Source organism: Delphinapterus leucas, chromosome 9, assembly GCF_059928025.1.
Source record: "Delphinapterus leucas isolate spDelLeu-1000000601 "Yukka" chromosome 9, BTC_Dleu_Yukka2, whole genome shotgun sequence".
Classification (NCBI taxonomy): domain Eukaryota; kingdom Metazoa; phylum Chordata; class Mammalia; order Artiodactyla; family Monodontidae; genus Delphinapterus; species Delphinapterus leucas.
In genome coordinates, this window is record NC_143137.1 from 36,454,775 (window position 1) to 36,481,991 (window position 27,217).

Below are 27,217 nucleotides of genomic sequence, written 5' to 3' on the forward strand. Positions count from 1 at the left end.
AAAATACTTACTGTAAAGATTGTAATTTGCTTCCTTTGGGTGTGTAAATGGACTATGTTAGTCAGACCCATGATTGCATGAATCACACATGGGTAGGAAAGCTCCAAATCACCCCCCCAGGGCTAATTTTTCTATATGATAGCTTGGTAAATAAAATGAGGATTGTGGTCCTAGAAGCTTAAAAACTAAACCCAACTGGAAACCTGGTTTCTTTAATGATTCACTATCAGAATATTTAAAAACAAAAAAATTTTAAAGTTGTTAGAAAGACTGCTAGTTCTATAAAGAAAGGTGATTATATTAAGAGTCAGTGATTATTTTTTGCATGAAATTTAACTTTCAGCTTTCTGACAAGCCACAGCACCATTGTTGTTATGGACAAGTAAAGTTCACTTTTTCTTCCACAGATTAGTCCATTCATTATAGGAAAGTACAATCACCAAGGCTCAGGGATTTCCAGGACTACTGTATAATGAAACATATGGCCAAGGGGTCCAGAAAAAAGGGCAATATAAGGGCCAAGGTTATGAGGCAGGAAGGACCTGGATTTTGAGTTCAAAAAGAAGGTAGAAGCCAAATTTACTTAGGATAACCGTAACAGTGGAGTGCAGAAGACAGAGGAATAGCATATTTAAAATGCTGGAAGAAAAAACTATCAACCAAGAAATCTATAGCCGGCAAACTTTGAGAGAACTTAGACCTGCCTAACAAATATTTACTAAAGAAAGTCCTTCAGACTACTAAGAAATGACTCAGGATGGTGACTTGAATCCACAGGAAGAAACAAAGAGCACCAGAGGGCTTCTCTGGTGATGCAGTGGTTGAGAGTCTGCCTGCCGATGCAGAGGACATGGGTTCGTGCCCCGGTCCGGGAAGATACCACATGCCGCGAAGCGGCTGGGCCCGTGAGCCATGGCCACTGAGCCTGCGCGTCCGGAGCCTGTGCTCCACAACGGGAGAGGCCACAGCAGTGAAAGGCCCGCATACCACAAAAAAAAAAAAAAAAAAGAGCACCAGAAATGGTAAATATGTGGGTAACTATAAAAAAAAATGTATAAATATCCATTTTCTTTTCTTATAATTACTTTAAGAGACATATGATCCAAATGTCCATTGGCAAGTGGAGGAGTAAACAATGATACGGAATATTTTCATTATGACAAGGATCCCTATGTTGCCCTTTCATAATCATACTCACTCCCTTCCCCACTGTACCATCCACTCCACTCCCTGCCCTGTCCCTGACCCCTGGCAACAACTAATGACTCCTCAATTTGTATAATTTTGTTATTTCAAGAATGTTGTATGATGGAATCACACAGATATTATCTAACCTTTTTGGACTGGGTTTTTTTCACTCATCACTATTCCCTGGAGATTCATTCAAATTGTTGCATGTATGAATAATTCATTTCTTTTTATTACTGAGTAGTATTCAAGTTATGAATTCCAGTTCCTTTAGTCATTCACCCACTAAAGAATGTTTATTTCCAGTTTTTGGCTATTCTGAATAAAGCTGTTATAGACATTTGTTTACAAGTTTTTACATGAAGATAAGTTTTTATTTTTCTGGGATAAACACCCAAGAGTACAACTGCTGGATATTATGGTAGTTGCATGTTTAGTTTAAGAAACTGCCAAACTGTTTTGCAAGAATGGCGAGGAATTATCTTTTAAAAACTTCTAGGCATCTACAAGAGGCCCACTTCAGACCTAGAGACACATACAGACTGAAAGTAAGGGGATGGAAAAAGATATTTCATGCAAATGGAAACCAAAAGAAAGCTGGAGTAGCAATTCTCATATCAGACAAAATAGACTTTAAAATAAAGACTATTAGAAGAGACAAAGCAGGATACTACATAATGATCAAGAGATCGATCCAAGAAGAAGATATAACAATTGTAATATTTATGCACCCAACATAGGAGCACCTCGATACATAAGGCAAATACTAACAGCCATAAAAGGGGAAATCGACAGTAACACATTCATAGTAGGGGACTTTAACACCCCACTTTCACCAATGGACAGATCATCCAAAATAAAAATAAAGAAGGAAACACAAGCTTTAAATGATACATTAAACAAGATGGACTTAACTGATATTTATAGGACATTCCATCCAAAAACAACAGAATACACATTTTTCTCAAGTGCTCATGGAACATTCTCCAGGATAGATCATATCTTGGGTCACAAATCAAGCCTTGGTAAATTTAAGAAAATTGAAATTGTTTCAAGTATCTTTTCCGACAACAACGCTATGAGACTAGATATCAATTACAGGAAAAGATCTGTAAAAAAATACAAACACGTGGAGGCTAAACAATACACTACTTAATAACAAAGTGATCACTGGAGAAATCAAAGAGGAAATTAAAAAATACCTAGAAACAAATGACAATGGAGACACGATGACCCAAAATCTATGGGATGTAGCAAAAGCAGTTCTAAGAGGGAAGTTTATAGCAATACAATCCTACCTCAAGAAACAGGAAACATCTCAAATAAACAACCTAATCTTGCACCTAAAGCAATTAGAGAAAGAAGAACAAAAAATCCCCAAAGTTAGCAGAAGGAAAGAAATCAGATCAGAAATAAATGAAAAAGAAATGAAAGAAATGATAGCAAAGGTCAATAAAATTAAAGCTGGTACTTTGAGAAGATAAACAAAATTGATAAACCATTAGCCAGACTTATCAAGAAAAAAAAGGGAGAAGACTCAAATTAATAGAATTAGAAATGAAAAAGGAGAAGTAACAACTGACACTGCAGAAATACAAAAGATCATGAGAGATTACTACAAGCAACTCTATGCCAAGAAAATGGACAACCTGGAAGAAATGGACAAATTCTTAGAAATGCACAACGTGACAAGACTGAACCAGGAAGAAACAGAAAATATGAACAGACCAATCACAAGCACTGAAATTGAAACTGTGATTAAAAATCTTCTTCCAACAAACAAAAGCCCAGGACCAGACGGCTTCACAAGCGAATTCTATCACACATTGAGAGAAGAGCTAACACCTATCCTTCTCAAACTCTTCCAAAATATAGCAGAGGGAGGAACACTCCCAAACTCATTCTACAAAGCCACCATCCCCTTGATACCAAAACCAGACAAGGATGTCACAAAGAAAGAAAACTACAGGCCAATATCACTGATGAACATAGATGCAAAAATCCTCAACAAAATACTAGCAAACAGAATCCAACAGCACATTAAGAGGATCATACACCATGATCAAGTGGGGTTTATTTCAGAAATGCAAGGATTCCTCAAAATACGCAAAACAATCAATGTGATATACCATATTAACAAATTGAAGGAGAAAAACCATATGATCATCTCAGTAGATGCAGAGAAAGCTTTTGACAAAATTCAACACCCATTTATGATAAAAACCCTGCAGAAAGTAGGCATAGAGGGAACTTTCCTCAACATAATAAAGGCCATATATGACAAACCCACAGCCAACACTGTCCTCAATGGTGAAAAACTGAAAGCATTTCCACTAAGATCAGGAACAAGACAAGGTTGCCCACTCTCACCACTCTTATTCAACATAGTTTTGGAAGTTTTAGCCACAGCAATCAGAGCAAAAAAGGAAAAAAAAGGAATCCAATTCGGAAAAGAAGAAGTAAAGCTGTCACTATTTGCAGATGACATGATACTATACATAGAGAACCCTAAAGATGCTACCAGAAAACTGCTAGAGCTAATCAATGAATTTGGTAAAGTAGCAGGATACAAAATTAATGCACAGAAATCTCTGGCATTCTTATACACTAATGATGAAATATCTGAAAGTGAAATCAAGAAAACACTCCCATTTACCATTGCAACAAAAAGAATAAAATATCTAGGAATAAACCTATCTAAGGAGACAAAAGACCTGTATGCAGAAAATTATAAGACACTGATGAAAGAAATTAAAGATGATACAAATAGATGGAGAGATATACCATGTTCTTGGATTGGAAGAATCAACATTGTGAACATGACTCTACTACCCAAAGCAATCTACAGATTCAATGCAATCCCTATCAAACTACCACTGGCATTTTTCACAGAACTAGAACAAAAAATTTCACAATTTGTATGGAAACACAAAAGACCCCGAATAGCCAAAGCAATCTTGAGAACGAAAAATGGAGCTGGAGGAATCAGGCTCCCTGACTTCAGACTATACTACAAAGCTACAGTAATCAAGACAGTATGGTACAGGCACAAAAACAGAAAGATAGATCAATGGAACAGGATGGAAAGCCCAGAGATAAACCCATGCACATACGGTCACCTTATCTTTGATAAAGGAGGCAGGAATGCACAGTGGAGAAAGGACAGCCTCTTCAATAAATGGTGCTGGGAAAACTGGACAGGTACATGTAAAAGTATGAGATTAGATCACCCCCTAACATCATACACAAAAATAAGCTCAAAATGGATTAAAGACCTAAATATAAGGCCAGAAACTATCAAACTCTTAGAGGAAAACACAGGCAGGACACTCTATGACATAAATCACAGCAAGATCCTTTCTGACCCACCTCCCAGAGACATGGAAATAAAAACAAAAGTAAACAAATGGGACCTAATGAAACTTCAAAGGTTTTGCACAGCAAAGGAAACCATAAACAAGACAAAAAGACAACCCTCAGAATGGGAGAAAGTATTTGCAAATGAAGCAACTGACAAAGGATTAATCTCCAAAATTTACAAGCAGCTCATGCAGCTCAATAACAAAAAAACAAACAACCCAATCCAAAAATGGGCAGAAGACCTAAGTAGACATTTCTCCAAAGAAGATATACAGACTGCCAACAAACATATGAAAGAATGCTCAACTTTATTAATCATTAGAGAAATTCAAATCAAAACTACAATGAGATATCATCTCACACCAGTCAGAATGGCCATCATCAAAAAATCTAGAAACAATAAATGCTGGAGAGGGTGTGGAGAAAAGGAACACTCTTGCACTGTTGGTGGGAATGTAAATTGATACAGCCACTGTGGAGAACAGTATGGAGGTTCCTTAAAAAACTACAAATAGAACTACCATATGACCCAGCAATCCCACTACTGGGCATATACCCTGAGAAAACCAAATCCAAAAAGAGTCATGTACCAAAATGTTCATTGCAGCTCTATTTACAATAGCCCGGAGATGGAAACAACCTAAGTGTCCATCATCAGATGAATGGATAAAGAAGATGTGGCACATATATACAATGGAATATTACTCAGCCATAAAAAGAAACGAAATTGAGCTATTTGTAATGAGGTGGATAGACCTAGAGTCTGTCATACAGAGTGAAGTAAGTCAGAAAGAGAAAGACAAATACCGTATGCTAACACATATATATGGAATTTAAGAAAATAAAAAATGTCATGAAGAACCTAGTGGTAAGACAGGAATAAAGACACAGACCTACTAGAGAATGGACTTGAGGATATGGGGAGGGGGAAGGGTAAGCTGTGACAAAGCGAGAGTGAGGCATGGACATATATACACTACCAAACGTAAGGTAGATAGCTAGTGGGAAGCAGCCGCATAGCGCAGGGAGATCAGCTCAGTGCTTTGTGATCTCCTGGAGGGATGGGATAGGGAGGGTGGGAGGGAGGGAGAAGTAAGAGGGAAGAGATGTGGGGACATATGTATATGTATAACTGATTCACTTTGTTATAAAGCAGAAACTAACACACCATTGTAAAGCAATTATACTCCAATAAAGATGTAAAAAGAAAAAAAAACCCAACAACTTCTAGGCTTGGAACAGGGAGCAGATCAAGTCTATTGAATGGTGTTTGCCGCCAGGCTATGGAGCAGGTAAATGAGCTAAAGTGAAGGGCAATAAGGCCCTGAGTGCTGGCAACATGGATGGTGGATTACAGGGCCGCTCTGAGGCAGTAAGTCAGATCCCCAGGCCCATGTGCTCTCCAGCAATCGCTCAGCATCCTACACCAAGAACAGAGACCGCCAGAAGGCTTATGAGGATGGTTGCAAAACCATTGACTTAAAACCTGACTGGGGCAAAGGCTATTCCCAAAAAGCAGCAGCTCTTGATTTCTTAAACTTCTTTAAATCTGCCACTCGAACCTATGACAAGGTTTTAAAACATGAAGCAAACGATCCTCAGCTCAAAGAGGGTTTACAGAATATCGAGCCTCAGTCAGCAGAGATGAAATTCAAGAATGCTTTCAACATGTCCGATCTGTACCAGAAGTTGGAGAGTGATCCCAGGTCAAGGACACTGCTCATGGATCCTACCTACCAGGAACTGATAGAACAATGTCAAACAGGCCGTCTGACCTGGGCAAAAACGGCAACATCCCCAGATCGTGACTACCCTCAGTGTCTCCTTCGAGGCTATCTGGGCAGTATGGATGAGGAGGAAGAAGTTGAGACACCTCCACCACCACCTTCTCCCTAAAAGGAGACCAAGTCAGAGCCAATGGAAGAAGATATTCCAGGGAATAATAAGCAGGCACTGAAAGAAAAAGTTGGGGAAGGTTGCCTGTAAGCAAAAAGACTTTGACACAGCCTTGAGACAGTATGACAGAAGCAACGGCCAGGACCCCACCAACATGACTCGCATGACCAATCAAGCAGCCATGTATTTCACAAAGGGCGACTAGAGTGAATGTCAGGAGCTTTGTGAGAAGGCCATTGAAGAGGGGCTAGACAAGAAGACTATCCTCGACAGATTGCCAAAGTTTATGTCAAATTGACAGAGCCTATTTCAAAGAAGGAAAGTACAAGGATGCCATCCATTTCTACAAATCTCTGGCAGAGCACTGAACCCCAGATGTGCTCAAGAAATGCCAACAGGCAGAGAAAATCCTGAAGGAGCAAGAGTGGCTAGACCACATAAACCCTGGCCTGGCTTTGGAAATATCCCCAGGCCAGGAAGCACTATACAGAAGCCATCAAACAGGAACCCAAGAGATACCAAATTGTACAGCAGTCGAGCTACCTGCTTCATCAAAGTCCTGGAGTTTCAGCTGCCACTCAAGGACTGTGAGGAGTGTATCCAGCTAGAACTGACCCTCACCAAGGGTTATACATGGAAAGCAGCTGCCCTGAGAAGCAATGAAGGACCATACAAAATCCATGGATGTCTGCCAGAAGGCACTAGACCTGGACTCCATTGTAAGGAGGTAGCAGATGTTCACCATGGCCACACGATGGTCCTGTACAACCAACATGACAGCCCTGAAGATGTGAAGCGGTGGGCCATGGCCAAGGTGCAGCAGATGAGTGACCTGGCCATGTGGCTCATGTTGCAACAGATGCAGAAGGACCCCCAGGCACTCAGCGGACACATGAAGAATCCTGTAATAGTGCAGAAGATCCAGAAGCTGCTGGATGTGGGTCTGATTGCAATTCAGTGATGACTTGCTCATCATAACCCTTCCCTTCACCCTCATGTGGAAAAAGGAGCGGGAACTGTGGCAAGCAGCATAGAGCAGACAAGAGAGAAGGGGAAAAGGCGAACATCTTCTCTATATGTTTATACAGACCTATGTGGAAGATACAGAGACTTATACTGGAGTCATTTGTGCAGCCTCTGGGCCCTCCTAGCACACACACGGTCTCTCCTGCTGCCCCAGAGTTTCATGTGTCCCACCCCTGGCGCTCAAGTCACTGTCCCAGCTGCTCTCGCATAGTTGGTGATTTGGGGGCCGGGAGTAGGCATGTATGTGGAGGGGAGGGTATTCTTCCCAACCTCAGGCCCCAAGTGTCTTCACACTATTAGCTCCATGACCCCTTCACCAACAACACAAGCCAGTCCAGCATGGTCACATGTTTAAAAAAAAAAAAAAGAAAAGAAAAAGTAGTTCTGTTTATTGTTAGTACTGACCAGACAAGAGAAGGACAGAGAAAATACATCTTTGTTCAAGCTTAGTTCTTTTACAGGAATAGGAAACTAGAAGTCAATTCAGATCCTCTTATCATAGCTTAATTAATGAGAAAAGGTGACAGTGCATTATTATCAAGGTGTCTTTGAAAAAAAAAAGCAATTTATTAATAAAAGCAGCTTAAAACTTCACAACTATTTTTAACGTTGACCTAAGAGCTCAGTATCTGTAGTGCTTTCACGGTCTACTGATGTAATATTTGGCACTGAGCAGACTGAATGTTTTACTCAACGTTTTGGGATTAAAATACAGAAACGTTCTTCCCATGTTCCCAAGTATGTAAACCTATTTATCTTGATTTATTTTTATAAAAGAACAAGGCCTCAGAAATACAGATACATGTTCTCTTCCCCAAAACAAAATGAACTCTATCCTTTGAAGCTGAAAAATAAAAATTTCAGAAGATTTTTGAATAATTTAGAAAGTTCTAAACCTTGAGACATAATATTCCAATTATGAAATCGTTACTGCACAGCAAGTAATTTTGGCCCAAATCTGTTCTCTTGAAATCTGAAGTCAACAGTTCTGTGTAGGAGAAAATCACGTGCAACCAGTACAGGGCCACTCCTAAACTTAAAGCTTTTCAGTTCATGAAATATTTATGCATCCTAAACTCGATTTAAAAGTCATCACAGGCATCTACCTGCAGGCAAACTATTCAGTGTTTTCTGCTTTCTCCACATACCAGCTGCCTAGGGTCCCACCCACTCCAGTTGAGTATTTCATGCTATTCTCTACGCAACTCTATTCCACCACATCTGAATATCTGAATGCAAGAGATCACAGCTCCCAAGATATTTGGTGCAGGAAGATCCCTAGAAGTCCTATGTATAATCACTGTGAGGTCTTCAGTTTCTTTTATACAGACAAAAGTCACTTCTCATCATTGATGACATTTGCCTCCTCATTCTATCCAGGTAGGAGCTGCTACAATGTCTTTCTTTGTTCCTATCAGTTATGTATTATCAACATTCATTTTCCCCTGTAGCATTTTGTATTAATTCACTATTCTTATCTGGAAAATAAAATTTTTATTTAAATTTTTTCTAATTAGTCCAGTAGAATTCCTTCCTTTCCCATAATAACCCTCTTAACAATGAATTTTTATTTCTTATTAGTTGTTATAATACTGGCTTACTTGAAGGAGTTGTAGCCTTTCCTTATATTGAATAAATATAACACATATTCAATGAGTGCCTACTATTTTCACTGTGATATCACTGGAAATTCTGTGGTGTAAAAGATGGATAAATTTCCTACCCTAATGGAGCTTACAGCCTAATGGTGAAGAGAGACATTAAACCGATCATCACACAAGTAATTAATTACAACGCTAGCAAGCATAAGAAAAAAAAATGCTACAAATGTACACATAAAGGGACTGGTAATCTGGCAGGAATTGTAGGCTAGCAAAAATGATGCTCAGGGCTTCCCTGGTGGCGCAGTCGTTGAGAGTCCGCCTGCTGATGCAGGCAACACGGGTTCGTGCCCCGGTCCGGGAAGATCCCACATGCCGCGGAGCAGCTAGGCCTGTGAGCCATGACCATTGAGCCTGCGCGTCCGGAGCCTGTGCTCCGCAACGGGAGAGGCCACAACAGTGAGAGGCCAGCGTACCACAAAAAAAAAAAAAAAAAAATGATGCTCAGCCTGAGATCTGATAATGATTAGGAGTTAACAGAGACAAACGGAAGAAGTGTGTTACTAGAGTGAAAAGGATTTTGGCCTAGTTAGGAACTCACAGAATGTCACTGTGTCTGGAACTCAGAGCATAAAGGGGAAAAAGCTGCAAAAGAAAGCTGGAGCCAGATCCTGCTGAGTCTAGTAGGCTCTGAATTTTATTCAAGCTTCATTTGAAGTATTTTTAAGCAAGGGATTGCCATGATCAGCTTTGTACTTTAAAAGGATCACTCCTGGAAAATGAAACAAATTAACCATATGACTTAGATGGCGGGTGGTGGTGGGGGGGGGTGCCGAGAACAAAAGTGGATGAAGGAGGACTATTAGGGGCCTTTTATAGATGCCTAGGAGAGAAATGATGGATTTCTTGGATGATTGTGTTGGTATTGAAGAGGAAAAATACCTTAAACGTAAAGCTAATGAGATGTGGTTTTTAACCACAGCAACTGAATGGCTTGGATAGGTTTAAGATATATGATTTCGTTGGGACATGTTTGAATATGGGCTAGAATATGAGTTCCAGGATGATAGCTTTTTTGGCTTTTTTGTTCACTGTTGCAACCTGTGCCTCCAGAGACATTCAAGTGGAGATGTTGAATAGGCAGCGAGATCATATGGAATTGCAGCTCAGAAGAGAGATTTGGGTTGGTATTAAAAATGTGGGAGTCAGGACTTCCCTGGTGGTCCAGTGGTTAAGAATCTGCCTTCCAATGCAGGGGACAAAGGTTCGATCCCTGGTCAGGGAACTAAGATCCCACATGCCGAGGAGCAACTAAGACCCAACACAGCCAAATAAATAAATAAATATATTTTTTTAATGTGGCAGTATATTGTATATTAATGCATATATGAGGAATCTAGAAAAATGGTACAGGTGAGCCAATTTGCAAGGCAGAAATAGAGACACAGATGTAGAGAACAAGCGTATGGACACCAAGGGGGGAAAGCAGGGTGGTGGTGGTGGGATGAATTGGGAGATTGGGATTGACATGTATACACTAATATGTATAAAGTAGATAGCTAATAAAAAAATAAAATAAATAAACTTTGTACCTGTTTTTAGAAAAAGAAATGTGCGAGTCAGCAGGATGTAGAATGTAGGTCCTCTCAGAAGCCAGGACAATACCGAGCTCCTCTAGGGGAAGGCTGAAGAGTGGGAAAGTCAAGATCAAGCACCGGTGACCAGCTCGCCTTCTAACAGCTCTCTGCCGCACCATGTGGTTGCCAAAGCATTTAATCATTCTCATCATGATCTCTGTGAGACCCAGTCCTTGTGCTGAAGATGTTTAGGCCCCGGTATCTCCCATTACAGCATTCAATTTAGACCTGTTCCACAGGAATACTAAGCCCTTCATCTCTCTCTCTCTCCACTCCTTCTTTCAAGAGCAGTGGATGGAAGGAAATTTAGGAAAATGGGTTACAGTATAAAATGGAACATAATGCTGAATTGTTGATGGAAGATACAGACTTTTTAAAAATTAATTTATTTTAATTTTTTCGGCTGCATTGGGTCTTCGTTGCTGCGTGCAGTCTTTCTCTAGTTGCAGTGAGCAGGGGGCTACTCTTCATTGTGGTGCGTGGGCTTCGCATTGTGGTGGCTTCTCGTTTCGGAGCACAGGCTCTAAGTGCGCGGGCTTCAGTAGTTGTGGCACGTGGGCTCAGTAGTTGTGGCTCACGGGCTCTAGAGCGTAGGCTCAGTAGTTGTGGTGCATGGGCTTAGTTGCCCCGCGGCACGTGGGATCTTCCCAGACCAGGGCCCGAACCTGTGTCCCCTGCATTGGCAGGTGGATTCTTAACCACTGTGCCACCAGGGAAGTCTGGAAGATACAGATTTAATGCTTGACCCTTTCTAGCTATCAGGGCCCAAGTCAGGGTGGTAGGGTATGTTTTTTAGCCAGGAAGTCATTTCTACGCTCTTTATAACTCAGCATACATTTCACACTTAATTTTTCCTTAATACAATACTGGTTAATAAAATGAGATCTCTTCATAGTATGACAGTTGTTAAAAAGGCAAAACTTCTAAAAACCAAACTGGTTAGAACCGGTTTAGAACCAGATTCATTTTTAGAAGTACCTATCTTATACAACAATGAATTCAAAAGTGTAATTTGTTTATTCTATCTACGTGCTTATCAGAATGTAAACTGCACTAGATAACCAGTACAAATTGTCACCGAAATGGAGAAACCAGAAGTCACTGAGAGTTATGTTAAAAGGCAAAAACAACCACCAAACACTCTGCTCTGTGTCCAGAATAATTAAACATTACTTCTTTCGTAAGCAAGTTGAAATGATTTCTTTTCAAAAGACAGAGTTTAAAGATGCAGTCTGCATAAGATGCTCTTCTCAGTACATGGCAACCAAAGAATCTCTAGTTAATGAAGTTCATTGCATAAATATGGCTATCATCGTAACTGATATCATTAGTTGAAGAGGGTTTAAATTTTTTCTTAATACTATTAATATACGCATTACATGACCTTAAAAAAACCTGTTAGTCTAATGAAAGTATTGTTAGGCTGGTGACACACAAACAGGCCATTCTATACAATGGGAATAATGATGCTTGCCTCAAAAGATTGTTGTGAGAATTAACTGAATTAATGTTTGGAAAGCATTCAGAGCGGCCTCTGACACATAGCAAGCCAAATTAGTGTTGGCTGCTATTGCTGCTGTGACTACTTACAGATATAGCTTCTGTTTATCTGCATTAGAGAGATCCTCAGGGTGGGGATTACAGCTATGTTGGAATTACAGTGATTATTACGGTAGTCCCCCCTTATCTTTGGGCGATAAATTCTTTTGTGTGTGTGTGTGTTTGTTTTTTTTTTTTGGCTGCATTGTGTCTTAGCTGCTGTGCGCGGGCTTTCTCTAGTTGCGGCGAGCGGGGGCTACTCTTCATTGTGGTGCGTGGGCTTCTCACTGCTGTGGCTTCTCTTGTTGTGAAGCACGGGCTCTAGGGCACATGAGCTTCAGTAGTGGCATGCAGGCTCAGCAGTTGTGGCTTGTGGGTTCTAGAGCGCAGGCTCAGTAGTGGTGGCTCATGGACCCAGTTGCTCCACGGCATGTGAGATCTTCCCTGACCAGGGATTGAACCCGTGTCCCCTGCACTGGCAGGCAGATTCTTAACCACTGCGCCACCAGGGAAGTCCCAGGAGATAAATTCTAAGACCCCCCAGCAGATGTCTGAAACTGCAGATAGTACTGAACTCTATACATACTATGTTTTTTCCTATACACACATACTTATGATAAAGTTTAAGTTATAAACCAGACACAGTAAGAGATTAACAATAGCTAATAAGATAGAACAATTATTACCATACTGTAATAAAAGTTATGTGAATGTGATCTCTCTCTTTCAAAATATCTTATTGTTCAAATTTGATACCTGTTCCATCTTAACTAAGCATGTAACGTGCACTGTGGCTGTAACATGTGTGGTTTGAGGTACACCAGGAAAACTACCATGAATTTCTTTTTCCCTTTCCACAAAATCACAAATAAAAGGTCTTTGCAACCTCAGCACATGATTTTTTTTCTTAAGTTGAAACTTTCATCTTTTCACTTAAAGGAAGCACTTTATGACCCCTCTTTGGCATATCCAAGTTGCCAGCATCACTACTCTTGCACTTCGGGGGCATTATTAAGTAAAATAAAGGTTACTTGAACACAAGCACTAAAATATCATGACAGGCCATCTGATAACCAAGATGATGCTAAGTGACTAATGGGCAGGACATGCTGGACAAAGGGATGATTCATGTCCCGTGCAGGATGGGGCAGGTTGGTGAGAGACAACAGCATGCAATTTAAAACTTATGAATTGTTTACTTCTGGAATTTTCCATTTAATATTTTTGGACTGTGGTTGACTGTGGGTAACTGAAATTGTAGAAAGCAAAACTGTGGCTAAGCGGGGACTACTGTATTTTAAAAAATATGTTACATTGGGTACTAAGCGGGAATTCTGTACATAAATCAAATATTTCTAAGGCACTAGAAGAGCCACTATTCAAAAAACTTCTTTAAGCACATAATTGCTTTTTCAGGACTACCCCTAAGAAAGTAAATTTCCCTTCTGCCACCACATTCCCCTAGCAGCTGTGCCAGTTTGCCTGTGTCAGCCTATTTGAGAACTGGTTCCAGCCTGTGTTGGAAGGGAGTTTGTGGCAAGAGTTGACATGGCCAATAACCTTGGCTAATATGTGTCTCAGCTGTGAAAATCACTGATTGACATTTTCCATTATCAGTCATTCTTACCTTTCCTGAAATGGTCAAATGCCAGTTCTCTGTCTCCTGGCCCACCCTTCATTTTTCCCTAGGCCTACTCAAAGTTAGTCCTCATGACGCTCAGCCAATGTTTGTCCTGGCTCCTCTCAACGCTTCCTGGAATATCAGAACAGGCTGATCACTGGATTCTGTCTCTGGGCCGTTCTGACCCCCTCTCAAATCTACAGTCTTTACTTAGGCCCTTTGACAGTTTTTCTGGTTCTGCCGTCCTGTAGGCCTGTCTGTTGCTGGCTGCACCTTAGTATAAAAGATGATTGAGGAAATTGCTGTGGACCCACAGGTTTCTATATCTTTGAAGACAATTATGAGTCCTCCTGAATTCTTTTCTTGCCTTCTGCTCTGTATCCTCCTCCCCCTGCCTGAGCGTTTCGTAAGAAATGGAAGGAATGATGAACATGCTAGTAGGTAGATGGGTATAAATCATCGTGGCCCATTTCAAAACTGTTTTCTCTCCTTCCCTCCTTCCCTACAATACAACCTGCAGCAAAAACGCTGGGTTAGCTTCCTCCTGGTCTCCCATGATGGAGCTGGGAGGGGCCCAAGCCTATACAGAGTTGATTGACCAAGGTTTTTCATCTTGGTTCTTCAGAAGAAATCAAGAAGAAAATCCAGCATTTGTGGCAAGGTCCCCCAGCATGCCCACCAATGGAAACACCTAGGAGTACAGCACATGAACCCTGTTTCCTGCCTCACTGTAGACACAAACCAGGACAAGTTAGAGCCACAGACCTACTTCCAATAAGAGCTCTACTCAGTCCAAGGAGATGGTCCAAACTTAAGGATTATTGGTGCTTGTGAATTCACACAGGCCTATGGCTGTTGAGCCAAGTCTCAAGAAGCAAGTGGAGGTCTTTCCTATTCTTCCATTGCCCGTTAGCTTCCAGCATTGCTAGAGCCCACTCAACTAGAGGGGACTTACCAGTAATTTTCTAAAGTGAGCCAACCATTGTAACAACATTCAGCAATAAATAGGAATGAATTCCTGACACACATAACATGGATGAACCTCAAAATAATCATGCCTAGTGGAAGCCAGACAAGGGTACAAACTTACTATGTGATTCCACTTACATAAAATTCCAGATAATGCAAACTAATCTATAGTGACAGGAAATAGATCAGTGGTATCAAGAGGATGGGGAGGGAGCCCACAAGAAGGAAAGGGAGAAAAGGATCACAACGTGGCAGGAGGAAACTTTTGGGGGTGATGGATATGTTCATTATCCTGACTTTAGTGCTGGTTTCATGAGTATACACGTGTCAAAACTTACAAAACTGCCCATTTAAAATATGTTCTATTTATTGTACGTTAATTATATCTCAATAAAGAAGTGTAATTTAAGAAGTGTATATCCACCTCCAACTATTAATATGGTAAATTATATTTCTGAATTTCCTAAAGTTAAACCAACCCTGCATTCATGGGAATATATCTCATGTGGTCATGATGTATTAGTTTCTTAATGTGGTATTGGATTCTGTTTGCCAATGTTTTTGCGTTCTCAATCTTTTTATTTTGTCTTTTATTTCTTTAGGTAGTTATTTATTGCCAATATTGGAAAATCCCATTATCTGAATTCCATATTATCTAAATCTATCATTTGTTGTGTTTGCAGACTTTCAAACAAGAGTTTGTTAATTTTTCACTGGGAATTTTTATTTGTTTTAATGTCATATGTTGGAATTCTCAAGGCCTCAAGGAGGAGATGCTGTCTCTAGGATTTGTATTTGTATATGGCAGGTACTAGGAATACTTCCAGTCTGGAACTATTTTATTTTTCAGTTTTGGATTTTCCTGTTTGTCAGTAGTATAAATTCAATGAATAGTATAAATTTAAACCCCCAAATCACAAATGGATAAGGTTAAAAATTCTCAGAAGGGACGATATTGTTGTTTTGTTATTATTGTTTTTTATCCAGTGCTGCAGCCCAGATAAATTTCCTCTTAGCTGCCCTTTGCTGGCTGTCAGATTTGTCTTCTTACACATTATTTCATTGTTGTCACAGCCCCTTCAAAAGGGTCCTGACTTTATATTTGCATCTCAGGGTCTGTTTCCCTGTTTCCCATGGAAACAAAGCTTACCCCTTCATTTCTTTAACAATTATAAGCCCCAAAGCTTTAGATTCCAGGTATTAGCATTTGCTCCGTGATAGGGCAGGCTTTTATTTACTTATAACCTTGATTTCAGCTCACAGTTTTTTCTTTTGGTTCTTGGGAATTTACTTTCTCACAAACTCAGTCATTTTTTTAAATATATTCGTTGTTCAGGATCTATGTGTACTTCAGCAGGATAGCTTTTCAGAATATCTGACCCATAATACTGCCCCAAATGGAACCCCACTATGAGACCTCTCTTTTCATTAAATTGGACTTCTGTGTAACATATAATCTGGTCTGAAAGCAATCAGTAGGTGAGTCCAAGTCTCATTCACATTTCCTAGGCTATGCCCTTGGGCTTTTTAACATCGTAAGAATCTTTAGGGTTTTATGAATCATCTTTCCAGGATTTTCTCAACTGTTGATTGTCGCCAGTGGGGACAGCAGACACAAATAACAAATGCTTATGGTGCTCTATAGCATGTTACCAGGAACGAGGGCTGTGAATTTCTCAGTTCGATGATTCTCTTCTCCTAGCTTAGACAGCCACTGGTCATTAGGCTTTGCATGCTTTACTAACTGCTCACTCACCGCATCATGACCAGTGGCCACAACCACTATACCACTAAACAATTAACTATCTCAGAAGACAACTGAAGTCCAGCTGGCTTTCTCACAGAGCAACATAAACTTTGCTTTAGCATGAGTTCAGTGAAACCTGAAACACTTCTACGAGGTTGAACCACGTAAACTAAGTCGTCCTGTCACGATGATTGCAGATCATGTGTGAGAAGCAACCTAAAGGGTTCACATGTCAATCAAAGTTTGCATTTCCCACCTGGGATGGAAAACCCAAGCCAGAAAGAAGGCAAAGAACAGCCCTGGTGCTCGGGTTATTGAGCTATTACCAGGTACCAATATTAAGAGCCACACCTGTCCTGCTTTTTTTTTTTTTTTTTTTTTTTTTAGCTATTCTCAATTACATTTAATGGGAATTAAATGGAAATCCCCACACAATTACCATTTCTTGTGTTGTTTCCAGGCTAGATCTCACCAAAGGTGGAAGATTCCCACCTTGAAAAGAGGGGACTAAAACCTAGTAGAGTGGGCATGGGGCTCAGTCAGCCTTGCCTTGGTGCTCAATGGCCTTGCCATTGCCTGGTCTCTCCGGTTGTTTCTGACCTGCTCTCTTGCTCCTTCCTGACCTCTTCATCTAGTGGTTCTCAAATTGTTGTCTGCATCAAGATCACAGAGGAACTTCCTAAAAACATTTTTTTAAAAAAAGTTCTGATTCCACTTTAAAACTAGTGAGTCCTGAGGATATATCCAGAGAAAACCATAATTCAAAGAGATACATGCACCCCAATGTTCATTGCAGCTCTATTTATAATAGCCAAGACATGGAAGCAACCTAAATGTCCATCGACAGATGAATGGATAAAGAAGATGTGGCGTGTGTGTACACACACACACACACACACACTGGAATATTACTCAACCATAAAAAAGAATGAAATAATGACATTTGCAGAAACATGGATGGACCTGGAGATTATCATACTAAGTAAGCCAGACAGAGAAAGACAAATATCATATGACATCGCTTATATGTGGAATCTAAAAAAATAATACAAATGAACTTATTTACAGAACATAAAGCGACTCACAGACATAGCAAACTTATGTTTACTAAAGGGGAAAGGGGGGTGGGGGGAGGGAAAAATTAGGAGGTTGGGATTAACATACACATTACTATATATAAACTAGACAACCAACAAAGACTTACTGTATAGCACAGGGAACTACACTCAATATTTTGTAACAACCTAAAGGGAAAAGAATCTGAAAAGGAATATATATATATATGTGTATATATATATATATATATGTACATATACACACACACACATATATATATAACTGAATCACTGTGCTGTACTCCTGAAACTAACACCATACTGTAAATCAACTATACTTCAATAAAATACAAAATAAAATAAAATGAAAAAACAAAAAACTAGTGAGTGAGAAACTGAGAGTGGGGCCGGGAGTGCTTAGCAAGTTTGTCAGGTGACGACACAGATTGTCCCAGCACTACACATGGAGAAACGCTCTAAGGTTCCTGTTTCTGACTGACTGGGGAGTTACTCTGGCTCTTGGCCCTCTGATATTTGCTCACCTTGTTCACCTGACCTCCTGTGTATGTCTATCTGAACTGATCTATTTGGCCCTGCCCTCTGTTCCCCCTGCACTCTTCATCCAAGTGGGCTGTAGCTTCTTGCTTCAGCTGCTCTGTGACTGAGGCCTGCCTTTTGCATGCGGTGTGGTGTTATGACCCCAGCAGATCACATCTGGGGGAACTGAGGGGTCCAGTTCCTGAAGAAAAACCATGTGTGACTTTTCAGGCCTGACTATAGGCAATTACAAAGGCTTTGCTTGGTAGGCCTTACGGGGGATTGGTGCTCTCCCTATGTCAGACTTGGTGCACAGCCAAGGCATTACAGTCTCTGAAGGGCATTTCAGTCAAGAACTGGAGCCCGTCTGGCCAACCCAGGCACATTTCAACCAAGGCATTCCTCAGGTGCCTCTATGGGGGAGGACTTTGAAGATACTTTTTTCAGACTCTGACTCAGTACCCTGTACTTTTCCACTCCTATCCTTCATTTCCTCCCTGCCTCATGCATGACCAGCACAGTCCCCTATGGGAGAAAATGGAATGGGGGCAGTTGACACCTTTTCCAGGTTTAGACTCTTGCTTCTACCATAGCAGTAAGTGATTAAAGGGTCCACTGTTAATTCTTTTCGGGCCTGTGCTTTAACCAGCTACTCCAACACCTGTCAGCTCAGCTCTTTCTCAAGCTTAGCTAAGCTCCTGACACCAAGAGATCCTGAGCCGAAACCAGTTAGTTTCAGAAACTGTGTGAGATAATAAATATTTGCTATTTTAAGCTGCTAACTGGGGTCATTTGTTACACAGCATTCGATAGCTAATACTAATACTTTTCACTTATCTTATGTACATCTGGACTTTCAACCATTTCAAAGTGTTTTCACATCTATTATCTCACATCCTCCTAAATATAATAGCTTACATTTACAGAAAACTTACTTTGTGCCAGGCAGTGTATTAAGTACTTAGCAGGCAGTATCTAAGCAAACTGCCACAACTACTCTGAGATGGGTCCTTTTATTGTCTCTGCTTTATAAGTAAGGAGATCGAGGCACTAGGTGTTCGATAATTTGCCCCAAATTACACAAATAGTAAGTGAAGTCATGAGTCAAACCTTTGATCCTACCACTAAAATAAAATAAAGCCCAGAGAAGTGATGCTATTTGTGTAAGGCCATACAGCTGGCGAGTCCTGGAGGCAAAACCAGGAATCTCCTGATTCCCCATCTAGGAGTCTGGGATCACCAGGGGTCATGAACAGACTTAGAAAACAGTTTTAGCTGCTAGCTGGGCAGAGAGATTTGCTCAGAGGGCAGGTGGTAGGAAATGCACTCGGGTGGCAAAGTCTTATGCACCTGCATCTTCACCTATAGCTGGAATAATCATCTGACTGGATGTAGAATCCTTGCCTTCTGATGAAGCGGATCAAGCCTTCTCCTCACTTCCCAACGCCACCAGACAAAAGTCCCTTCAGCATGACATGAAAGATAGTGAAGAATAAGGTACCCAAAATAAAGATACAGATGGGATTATTCAAGGACATTGTCTCCATGGAAATATGCACCCCAGGGGTGGATGGAGCAACTGCAGAGGAATAGGATTTTAGGGGGATGATTTTCTGGACTTAAGAGTTCACTAATTTAGGCTTACTAAATTGGAATTCATGATAATTCTGGGAAGCACTGAGCTAAAGCTACACACTGTGGTATAACAAGAAGCTGTATTTATCTGTGTATTTGTTGGATACTATTGGAAAAGGAATGCTTAAACTATTTGTGATAACAAAATCTTCAAACTTTCAAACTCTTTGAAGCACTTGAAATGCTATGTGGAATAAACCTGACAGGGTTCTAAGGGGAGTTGTCATTAGTACCTGGGGAGTTTGGAGAAAATTCAGATTTCTAGGCTTTCTCTCAGATACTGATTCTGTAGGCTTTTCGTGGGCCTGGGAGTTAACGTCTTAAAGTAACACCAGGTGTTTCAGATGCAACTGACTCATGCACAGTTGTTGGGGGATCTCTGCTAATTACACAACCATGCATCTTATCCATTTATTTATTATTATCTTAGTTATTAACAGATACCTTAAGGACTTCCAGTCCTGTAATAATTGAAATCTAGGAATGCTTTCAAAAATGCCCTGTGAAATTTGCAATTACTAGTTGTTCACACTGGAACTTTATCAATTTATCACCACTGCAGTTATACCAAATTAGTAAAATTTCATTTGCAACTGGCATTCTCCCGCTCCCCACAGGACTTGTAACTATGACAATGTACCTGGAACCTGAAGACTAAGCCCCAGTCCAGGCTCTCGCAACAGTCCTTAATCAGTAGAATTTAAGAAACAAATGACCACCACTGTACCTTAGGTCTGGATGTCCTGGAAAGTGTCCTCGTACCAAGTTCCTGCCTGAGCCCCAATTCCAATAGCAGCATCCTTGTACCCACATCCCAGCATAGGGGTCTTTCCAGATTCCTTTATCAATTTCATCAGTAACTTCTTTGTGTTCTGAACCCAAGGGCTGAAACTCCACCAATGAGCCGGCAATGGGTCTTTTAAGCTTTCTGGCTTGACCTCTGACCCTCACATGCTACGAGATTGTGCCGATGGTCCAGCTGCCTTCACTGATTACCTTCTATCATCCATTTAAGGAACTTCCTTAATCACCTCCCACCTTCTGCTGGATGACAATTCACTATGGCCCTCCTCCAACCCAGTTAAAGTTCTGATATTGGTTGTGTTTCTTACAGCCTTGGAAAAAACCCCAATAGTGTTTTTTGAAATAATACCTATGGCATACTTAAGATATATTAAATCTCTTTGGTTGTAATCACTTAAGAAAAAAAACCTCTGAATTAATTTAAGAAATAAAATAAACTACCAAAATAAAACCCTCACATTTTTGAACATAACAAAAAAAAGCAGACTCACAGATACAGACAACAAACTAGTGGTTACCAGTGGGAAAAGGGAAAGGGAGAGGGGCAATAGAGGGGCTAGGGGGTTAAGAGGTGCAAACTACTATGTATAAAATAAATAAGCTACAAGGATGTATTGTGCAACACAGGAAATATAGCCAATATTTTATAATAACTATACATGGACTATAGCCTTTAAAAATTGTGAATCACTATATTGTATACCCGTAACATATAATATTGTACATCAACTATACTTCAATAAAAAAGAAAACCTCACATTTTTAACAGAATTTAAATTTTCTGGTTTTTTGGGTGATTTCTTTGTATTTTATTCAAGTTCATGAATAATGGATCACATTTCTTGTAAGATGTCTCATTACGTTTGCAGCATACAAATATAGTTTCTTAAAATGGCCTCCTGTCAAATACATATGATTTCTATTTGTCTGCTGTTAATGTAATTGACTAAACACTAGATTCCACTGATTATGCTTTCCCTTGTAAGCCACTTACTTTATAGGCATAAGCAGCTGTGTTTATGCTTCTGTCATTTGGGTTTCATTATGAAGTTTTCAGCACAGGATTCAAAAGCAATAGTCAGTCTAAGCACCCAGGCACCAACGGGCAGTTCTTTACCAATTAAGGCAGTATGCCATCAACACTTGTGTATGTCATGTAGAAGGATACACAGATGCACATAAAACCACTGCAAGCACAATGATTGTGAATTTGAACAGGAAGAAAAACACTGTTAACTCTTCAGGAAGGAATTGATCAACAAAGACCTGAATTTAACCAAGACCATAAATGCTTCCTCTCCCGCCCCTCCCTCAACTGAGAAGTATGAAGAGTTTTGTTTTTTAACATAGGTGTGTGGTATAAGTATTCAGAAAGGTGGAGTTAAGAGAGGCAAGCAGACAGAGGGGAAACGGAGAAAGGCTGTAGAAAGCAGCCACCAAGCAGATGAGGAGAAAATCCATGCAGAGAAATGGCAGGTAAAGGAGCCAAGGGAAGGACACTGAGGGGAACTGAAAAAGGACAGGAGAAACATTGTGGCAAAGAAGCTCCATAGTCACCAAGGAGGTGTCTGTTAGCCAAACCTCTGTGACACGTGATTACAGTTATTTATTTCGACAACGTCTTGAAGAATAATAGAGGAAGGGCTGGTTTAAAACCTGGTCTGCCTTCCACCATTAGCGTAACCTACGCCAGTTCCACAGCCTCTGCAGGATTCAGTTTCCCCATTTGTAAATAATGGGTAGCAGATGGCCAGGTTTGGGTGAGGATTAAACGAGATAACAAAGTAGTATTGGTTAAGAAGCTAGGCCTTGTGATCAGCTGCATAGTTTAAATCCCAGCTTCTAGCTGGGGGACCTTGAGCAAGTAACTCACCTGTGGGGCTTAGTTCCTTATCTTTAAAACATGGATAATAAAAATAATGCCTACGTCCATGTGGCTGTTATGAGGATTGACTGGAAAATCACGTGTAAAACATGACGAACAGGTTAGAATAGTGCCTGGCATTTTGTTAGCACTCAATAAACACTGACGCTTAGGAATAAAAGCAGGTGTGAAGAGTATGGTATCGATGAGGATGTCTCCGTCTTGGGAGGGCAGACACCCTTTTGCTTTTTTTTTTTTTAAATACATCTTTATTGGGGGATAATTGCTTCACAATGCTGTGTTAGTTTCTGTTGTACAACAAAGTGAATCAGCCATATGCATACATATATCCCCATATAACAAATGGTGTACGCTAACGCATATATATGCTTCTTTTTTTTTTTGCGGTACGCGGGTCTCTCACTGTTGTGGCCTCTCCCGCTGCGGAGCACAGGCTCCGGACGCGCAGGCTCAGCGGCCATGGCTCACGGGCCCAGGCGCTCCGCGGCATGTGGGATCCTCGCGAATCGGGGCACGAACCCGTGTCCCCCGCATTGGCAGGCGGACTCCCAACCACTGCGCCACCAGGGAAGCCCTATGCTTCTTTTTTTACTCCTAGTATCTTGCTGGCATATCGCGAGCGTTTACCGAACATGTATTATGCTATCAGAAATGATAGAAAGCTTTCCTTTTCTGATGTTTTGCACTCTTATGTTAACAACACTTACCTTTGCCTTGTGTATTGTTGATTAGATGATTATCCAGGCTTTCAACTGTTCTTTTCTTTGGAAAATGCTATTTAATTGCACAAGAAATCTTCTCTTGGTTTAAAAAAAGGATGATGCCTAAAACCCAATTCTAAGTTCCAACTCTAATCCTGGTTCTTCCCCCCAAACAACCATTTTATTGACTTTGGTGAATATCCTTTCATACCTTGTATTTTACACACATGTATGAACTTAATGTGTGTACCTTTCTTATTCAGGATCCCGCCAGAGGAACAGAACATTCTAATGTCCATGGGATCAATAGTAATGGCCTCTCTTTCATTTCTGATAGTAGTAATTTGGTCTTGTCTTTTTTCTTGGTTACCTGGCTAGAGGTTTATCAATTTTTTTTTTATCTTTTCAAAGAACCACCTTTGATTTAGTTAATTTTCTCTATTAATTTATTTTCAATTTCATTGATTTATGCTCTAATTTTTGTCATCTATTTTTTTCTTCTTGCTTTAGGATTATGTTACTCTTCTTTGTCTAGTTTCTTAAGGTGGAAACTTAGATTACTGATTATAGATCTTTCTTTTCTAATATATGCATTCAATTCTATAAAATTCCCTCTAAGCACTGCTTTTGCTGCATTTCACAATTTTGACAAGTTCTGTTTTCATTTTTATTCTCCTCAAAGAATTTTTAAATTTCTCTTGAGCCTTCTATAACCCAAATTTTATTTAGAAGTCTGTTGTTTAATCTCCAAATATTTGGGGATTTTCTGGCTCTCTTTCTGTAATTGATTCTTAGTTTAATTGCATTGTGGTCTAAGAGCCTACTTGGCATGATTTCTATACTTTCAGATTTGCTGAGGTGTGTTTTATTTGTATTAATCACCAGAATGTAGTCTATCTTGGTGAATGTTCCATGTGAGCTTGAGAAGAACGTGTATGCTGCTGTTGTTGGATGAAGCATTCGATAAATGTCAATTAGATCCAGTTGATTGACATTACTGTTCAGTTTAACGACATCCTTACTGATTTTCTGCCTGTTGGAACTGTCAATTACTGATAGAGGGGTGTCGAAGTCTCCAACTATAACAGTAGGTTTATCTATTTTTCCTTGCAGTTCTATCAACTTTTGCCTCATGTATTTTGACACTCCATTGTTAGGCAAGTAGACATTAAGGATTTTTATGTTTTCTTGAAGAATTGATACCTTATCCTTATATAATGCCCTTCTCTATCCCTGATAATTTTCCTTGCTCTGAAGTCTGCTTTGTCCGAGATTAATATAGCTACTCCAGCTTTCTTTTGATTGCTGTTAACTGTGGTATATCTTATTTCATTCCTTTACTTTAAATTATCGGCATCTTTTTATTTAAAGTGGTTTCTTGTAGACATACAGTTGGATCTTATTTTTGTATCCACTCTGATGGTTTCTGTATTTTAATTGGTTTATTTAGCCCATTCACATTTAAAGTGATTATTGATATTGTTGGATTAATATTGGCCATATTTGTATCTGTTTTCTATTCATTGCCGTTATTGTTGTTGCTGTTATTTGTTGCTGTTGTTCTTCCTCTTCCTCTTTCTCTGCCTCTTCTTTTCATTTACTCTTTTTCTGCCTTCTCTGATTTCTGCTTTTAATTGCATATCAATAGCCTTTCTTAAAATGTTTTTTTAGTTGTTGTCCTAGAGTTTACAAGATACATTTACAACCAATACAAGCCCACTTTCAAATAACACTGTACAGCTTCATGAGTAGTATGGGTACCTTCTAACAGAATATTCCTAATCCCTCCTGTCCCCTGTAACATCGCTGTCATTTACTTCACTTATCCATACGCTACAATCACCAAATACATTGTTGCTATTATTATTTTGAACAAATTTTTATCTGCAGGATTAGTGAAAAAAGAAAACAATTTTATTTTACCTTCATTTATTCTTTCTCTGACACACATCCTTTCTTTATGAAGATCTAAATTGCTGACCTTTTTCTTCCTTCTCCAGAGTTTCTTTTAACATTTCTGGCAAGGCAAGTCTACTGGCAATAAATACCCTCAATTTTTTGTTTGCCTGAGAAGGTGGTAATTTCTCCTTCACTTTTGAAAGATAATTTCACTACATACAGATTTTTAGGCTGGTGGTTTTCAGCCTTACTAGGGTAGCTCTAGAATAGACTTTCTCTAACAGCATAGGCCTTGGTCTTAAGGCCTGGCCTTTGTGGTGCCTCATCTGAATGCCTGTCATTCGTCAACATTCTTTCTGGGCTGGAGCTCCAATGTCTCTCAGACTCTTTGTTTCAATCTCTACCTCACAGCAAACACTCTGGTGAGCCTGTGTCATCTTACGCAGAACTTCTGTGCCCTCCCTGACTCTGCTCCCTCTTCAATTCCTACCCTGCACATTCCGGTGACTATATCTACCCCAATTCTTATTCTTCTAACTGGGACTTCCATGCTCGGCTCAGACTTTAGCTCACTGAGCCACAATTAAGTGTCTCCAGGCAGAGAGCTGGAATGATTATGGGATATTACCTGATGAGTTTTCTTTTCAGCGATCACAATCTTGTGCTGTCCCTTGTCCAATACCTGAAAACGATGGCCTCATATATTTTACACAGTTATATGGTTTTTTATAACATAAACGCTAATCTAGTGTCAATTACTCTGTAATAGTCAGAAGCAGAAATGCTTCTTAGTTGTTATTGTTTTCCCATTATCTGACACAGTTCTTGGCATATAGAGGCAATCAGGAAGAAATCGACCCATGAAATGATACGTAAATCAATGAATTCAGGGAAGGGAGAAAATAGAGGAAAGGGAGAAAGAATGAATTTGAGAGAGTTTGGGAGGAATGATGATATCAGTGTACTCAAGCAAATGAAACCTTTTAGTATGGAATCTGACTCAAACTCAGAACATTTAGGAGTTAGGCTTAATACCTCTGGGGGGAAAACTTACTCAGTAATGGCTCAGGTATTCTCCATTTGTCAATATAATACTTATTGAAAGTCTGAGCCAAGATTTCTGGTTTGAAATTCACCTTACATATCGTATAATTAATAAACTAGTTCCAAGATAAATCAAGGCATATATGTATTTTATAATATTCTGATTTATAGTAATTGTTAGATTTCAATGTTCTACTCATGTGTATTTTTGAATGTTGACAACTGACAGGATAGTGCCAGATTTTGAAATCTTTTTTTTTTTTTTTTTTTGCGGTACGTGGGCCTCTCACTGTTGTGGCCTCTCCCGTTGCGGAGCACAGGCTCCGGACGCGCAGGCTCAGCGGCCATGGCTCACGGGCCCAGCCACTCCGCGGCATGTGGGATCTTCCCGGACTGGGGCACGAACCCGTGTCCCCTGCATCGGCAGGAGGACTCTCAACCACTGCGCCACCAGGGAAGCCCTTGAAATCTTTTAAGTTTTGAGGAAATCGATCTGTCTTTAAGGATTTTTAAAACTTTGCTCCCTACTTCAGACATATTTTTCTGGGCATTATAATCAATCAATTAATTATGTCATTAAGATACATTATTATTACTATGTGATGAAGTAATCAATTTGCTTTTTAGAGATAAATTTTAGAAGAATAATTTAACCAGTCTTTTATTTCTGTTCATCCTTTTATTTTTTTAAAGCATATTTAGATGAGCTTATATAAAAATAAGACAATACTTTTTTTCTAAACCATTTTCTTCAAGCTATTTATTTCTATAACATCAGGTAGTTATCTGTTTTCAAGGTAAAATTTCTAGATGCTGCAGTTAATTTAAATAAAAGCCATTTCATTTTTTTTGGGTCTAATTTTATTTCTCAATTAATAAGCTCTGATTTATCTCTTACATTGAAAATACTGTCTTGCTAATATTTTCTGAAAATGAAATGAATATATATCACAGAAAATTTTTAAATATGATATTATTATAGAAAAGGCAGAAGATCTTTTCTTAAATGTAAGCATAATCCAGTGAACTATTTAAGGGTGATCAAAATATTTTATAATGAAGAAAATAAGATA

The 27,217-nt window shown here is 39.7% G+C and overlaps 1 pseudogene; it reads left to right on the plus strand.

Moving 5' to 3' along the window:
• Positions 1 to 5,103: 5,103 nt before the first annotated feature.
• Positions 5,104 to 8,300, plus strand: LOC111182878 (stress-induced-phosphoprotein 1 pseudogene; annotated as a pseudogene).
• Positions 8,301 to 27,217: the final 18,917 nt, after the last annotated feature.